General features: G+C 44.0%; 1 protein-coding gene across 1 annotated transcript in view; it reads left to right on the forward strand.

Annotated features, from left to right (window-relative positions):
• zfyve9a (zinc finger, FYVE domain containing 9a) overlaps positions 1–5,577 on the forward strand; it is a gene marked incomplete in the record, with an annotated part of 22,223 nt that overhangs the window by 10,713 nt on the left and 5,933 nt on the right.

Genomic DNA, 5,577 nt, shown 5'->3' on the forward strand with positions numbered 1-5,577 from the left:
AGAAGAGGGGAGCCGCAGCAGGGTAGTGGGGGAGAAATGAGGAGTAATATAATAGGGGGTTTGCGGGGGGGGGAAGTATAAAAAGCAGGGAATGACGTCAAGGAGATAAATATGAATGAGAAGATAAAGGTGAAAAAAAAAAAGAGAAAACTGAGGTCTCATCCTCAAAATGGAGGCAGATATGACAGGCAGAGGCTGTCAGTGTATTCCTGGGATTACTGTGTGGATGAGGAGCTTTGCTTAGTCTGTATTAAGTTCTACAGCCATGAATATAAACGTATCTCGCCTGCTCGCCCTACAACCTCATATTACCAACAAAGGGTTCATGTTACTAATTATCTGTGGGAGGGATCGCCGGCTTTAGATGCCACATAACGCAATAACTGTAATGGCATGACAAAAGCTCGGTGGCTGAGGACTTGCTAAAGCCAGCATTTTCTCCCCGAGACCTGACTGACGGCGAGTTAATCAAGAACGACACACACAATATGGCTCCTTTCCACCAGGCTGAAAGTGCTCCAGTGTGAATATGAAAGAGGAAACAGCCCGAGGGGAGCAAGCAGTCAAAGTCACCCGATATTAGCCGATTCTGCTCTGCAGCATACGGAGTTAAAAACGCAAGACAAGCGGTAGCGAGGTGTCACGCCGGGAGGGAGGCGACCTGACAGCGGGACGCTAATGTTTGGACCATTTATCATGAAAAAGGCTGAGATACAGTTCAGCAGCCGTGGACGGTAACCTGGTTTCCAAATAGAGGACGACTAGGTGCACCTGTCGTCTCCACGGAACGGAAAGTAGAGCTGGAACATTTTCCTCTTACATTATACTACATTACTTTGGCTCATTTTTAACTGGACGGCACCTGACTGAAGACAGGTGGACTCACCTGTGGGCCTCTACACAGGACTACTAATGATCTGCCATCTGCCCCAAGAGGAGCCCACGGTGGAGGTGGACTAATTTCACAGTGTGCCTCCTGGTGGAGCTGTTGGTTGTGGTCTTACCACTGAGGGCCTCCTGGTAGAGCTGCACAAAGTGGGTGAAGATGTCTTTAGGGATGGTCTTCTCGTCAGGCAGACACTGGAGGAGAATGACCACCTCTGCCTGGCCGACGGCGTGCATGCCCTTGGTCGTCACGTACCAACACTTCCTGTTTACATCTGTGGGTTGAAAGAACAGGAGCTCTATCATATCAGACATGCAGGAGATACAGCAGTTGCCAAGTTACAGCAGAGCCATAAACATTTCATAAGATACTTTCAGTGTGTCAATGTGATGAATATTTGATGAATTCTCACTTTTATTTAAAAGTCATGACAGAAATCTTACTAATTCAGACCTGGAAACCTTTTTAACACTTCCAGAACAAGTCTGAACTGAATCTCCACCAGCACAGGATTAAATATTCTTCTTGTTGTAACATCTTGTCCCTTCTTGTTAGGAGAACTACACTATAATACTCAAGTTTTTCTTCTTCTTCTTTTTCTCAGATCAGTCTTTAAAAGGGATTTTACAAGTAATAATAATAATCAGACAAGCTGTCTCCCTCTTTTGATTTAAAAATCTCATCCCTGCCAACTGCACGGACGAATTTCCAGCAAAACACACACATACAACTTGTGAGCTAAGGTCCCAATTTAACGTCCTGTAACTCTACCGTTGTGCACTGTTGCAACCGATACGACGGGCAGCAGAATTCTCTCATCAATTATTAAATTAATTTGATGCTGTATTAGTGAATTCAGTGTGAGAGGTGAACGCTCACGGTGGCCAACAAGTAAAGAAATTAACATTTCAACAGCAAAACAAGTTTCCTCAAACACACCTCTTCCCTCGTCTCATTATATTTACACTCCCCACTGAACGCCGTTGGCCCCTAGCTGCCGAATATTGTGTGGCCTCTTTCCACAACTCGTCCTATCATGTCTCTATGAAGCCATAACAAACATTTACACAACTGACTCCTTTGTCTGAATTACAAAAGGCTGTTAAAAAAGGTGAGGTAAGAAATTCTGGAGGAATCCGATATCATGACGAATATTATGATACAGATGTGAGATGTAAATGTGAGTAACGTTAGCTGTGTTGTTTGTTATTGAACTGTCGTAACTAACGTGCAGAGACGACGTGTCGGTTTCCCAGAGGCAGCTCAGTGATCCTCGACTGACCTGCTACTATAACTAACATCACAACAACAGCACATCTTGGCAAACTACAAAGTAAGTTGAATGTAATTTAACGTCATCTGACAGAAATCCTGGCTGCAATAAGAAGTTATTGTTGTTCAGAGCCGAGCAGAAAGCTTGTGGACTGTGGGGAGAGATCTGCTGAATTTGAAAAGGGTTATAAAAAAGAAATATGTGAATTTTGGGTATGTTTGGGTACATCTACTCAATAATTCACAAGACAAAGGCTTAATCAGGACCAATTAAAATTTTATACAGTACAAATATGTATTCTCCATTTTCCTTAGTTCATCGTGAAATCAATAATTTAAAAGTAGCACTGATTTTTGCTCCTCCAAAATGTCCTTGTGGGAATAAAGTTTGACCTGTATTTTATAAAATTCCATCTCATTAATGCCTTAAATCGCTGCTTAAAGACACCGACTGGGTAACTCACAGTTGACAAGTTTGACCATGGCGAGCAGGTTAGCATTGAGTACGAAGACCAGGGGGTCTGGGCCTCCCTCCTCGAGCTGCTGCATGAGGACGATCTCTGACGGCCTCTCCTCCACTGCATAGTCTGCAGGTGGAGCAGAAGGAGGAGAGGGAGGTGGAGGGAGGAGTCAAGGTGAAGTTGGATGAACGGACAGGAGAGAACCGAGGATGAGAGAGGGTGGATGTGAGGTCAGAGAAGGAAATGATCAGAACAAACATCTAGAGACCCTCCCGACTCTTTAAAAACATCTTCTCTGCGCTCCCGTGAACAAACACCCCCCCCCCGTCCGTTGGCAATGAGTGGTCGAAACATGAGCCGTGATATAAAGCACGTGGGAAAACACTTTAACAAGCACAAACACAGCAGCTGACGGAGCAATGAGGAGGCAGCAGGATGGTGAGGATGAGGGCAAGCACCTGTGATGTGGCCTCCCGTACCTCCTTTGACTCCGGTGGAGATGAGGATGGGAGGGAGCCCGTCCTCCGGGATCAGGCTGAGGGAGCTGCCCACGGGGCTGCCCACCTGGGCAACTGGGGTATGTGCTGCCTGTGGAGGGAGAGGAGGGGAGAGGAGGGGAGGAGTGTAGCGTTAGATGTAGGTTATAAACGCACAGTGAGATGTAACAGTAGAGTGGCAGTATCCAAAAGGGTTTTCACGGCTGTGGTTTTTGGTACACATCTGAACATTATACGTATAAATAAAACAGGAGGAAGCAGAATAGTTACTGCATAGCTTCTTTGTTTCTTTTGGCTAAGAAACCCATTACACAGCAGTTATTTATAGGAATTACCAGCAGTGTTGGAAAGTATTTCTACACTGTCAGGTTGCATTGTTGAAAATCTATTTGTTACATAAATGACTGTGATAGAAGAAAATACTTTATGCCCTGAATTGGTGTACTTAAAAGTCCATTTAGTGCTACCGATTTCCTGCACTAATCACTATCTGTACACACGACTCTGCAGTCCTCTACTATGAAGCTTTATTGCATCTTTCAGCTCACCGTTTTAGTTTTAGAGCCCACATTTTTACTATTTTCTTTGTTTACTTTCAATCTCTCTTATCAACCCTGTTTCAGCAGCAGGCAGCTAGTGAGTTAGTGACTAGCTGGTAAAAATAATGGAGCATTTAGCAGCTAAAGAGGAGTTGGTGAAGGCCTAAAAGGAGTCTAGAAGGAGGGAAAATGTGGGACTTACATCCTTTAGGTGGCCAGGAATAAGAGTCTTTGTAAATAGGCACATAGGGATAATTTAACGTTTTACAAATTAGGTTGACATTGTTTGAAGACACTTCTGAGATACAAATTTGATGCTGACTTTTAGTTCCTAGTACAAAGTGAAACTCGCTCACAAACACTGGATACAACTTTCTTTCAAACTCTATGCAAGTCCAGTTTTGTAACACAAGCTTTCTGTTATAAATTAATAGTCGCTGTGACAAGTAAATTGATTTTGACATGTGAAATTGATGGAGGTCCATTTAAAAATTCCTACCGTTCCTACCGAACTGCTCTCTCACTCTTGCCTTTAAGTCACTTTTATTAAGACTGTAAACCATGAAAACAGTTAGAGAAGCACAGTATGACCCTCTGTACTTCAACTGTCCACCACTGGTGAACTGATGAATCTTTGGCAGCAAATTCAAATCCACGCACTGCTGAGTTCATGTGAAAGTCGGATTTTATACTCGTCTGCGTAGCTTCATCGCCATACGAGTTGAAGCCATTTAAAATGCTTCTAACAATCATTCTGTTCACTAGGCCATGAATCATCCTGACAGGTGGCATTCAAGTCCAATGAGTGTACAGCAACAACCACATCCAACTTACTGTTCTGTTATTTGTTGAGTCAAACATTAAACTATTTAAGCATTTAAGTCTACTGGGATTTCTAATTCTGCTTAAGCAAGCAAGGAATGTTTCCTTTGAACTCTGTTTACTGCATTCTTACTGCAGTCCGTGACCCAGCCAATAAACCACCAAGACTCCCACAGAAAGAGTTCTTTGTGGCTTCCTTCAGCTAACTGCAGAGTAGCTAAGTTGACCGTACGAGCTGAGCTAATAGCATTAACTTTGGGTGCATGTTTTTCATGCCCAGCCCACCTCTGAGGATTCAGAAGTGGAGGATTTGTTTGAATACGTGGAGATGGCCAGTGACTGGGAGGGCGCTGGGCTGGAGCTCGGAGGTTTGGGGGACTCTGCTGTGTCTCCGTTAGGTAGGACCCCATCAGCAAACCACACCCTCCTCTGCTCTCGTGACAGGGACCCTAAAGATGAGACATACGTATAAAAATCAGTTTATCTTAATGTGTTGGTTGACCATCAGACACAGTGAAACAACACAAGGTTACACAAAATCGAATGCAGTAAACGTAGAAGCACTTTAAAGAAGTGGGGACAGAATGTCACTGTAAAAGGCTAAAAAATAAAGTGCTAAGAGCATTTTTATTCTTGGTAAAGGTTGTACCCTCATTGCCAGGCTGTTTCAGGACTCCCACAGGCACCATGACGGTAGGAGGAGGAGAGCTAAGCACCCCAGAGGCCTGGGCCTGCTGCAGAGGGGGGATGGTGGAGCAGTACTCCGCTGGGTTGTTGGGGTTTGGACTCTGGTTGCTTGCAGTGGCCGGTGTCTCCCACGATTGAGCTGAAAAACGTAATTAGTACGAGTTAGAGAACTGCGTGTGTTGAGAGGAAATGTCTTTTAAACTATACGTCCAATCCTACATGTGAACAGGAGTCACGTGTTTAAGATAGGTGGCTGAAAAACACAAACTGGTAGTAAAAGTATCACTTTAAAGTTGATATTGACCAATATTAATAGTGTTTCCATATACTGTTACACATCTCTTCAAGACAAGCACAGGTGTAACTCGTTTTGTTAATGAGGGCTCTGTTGCAGTAAGTGGCCCAGTAAGCCA

This window comes from Morone saxatilis, unplaced genomic scaffold, assembly GCF_004916995.1.
Source record: "Morone saxatilis isolate NCDOM2014 unplaced genomic scaffold, NCSU_SB_2.0 Contig23, whole genome shotgun sequence".
NCBI lineage: Eukaryota > Metazoa > Chordata > Actinopteri > Moronidae > Morone > Morone saxatilis.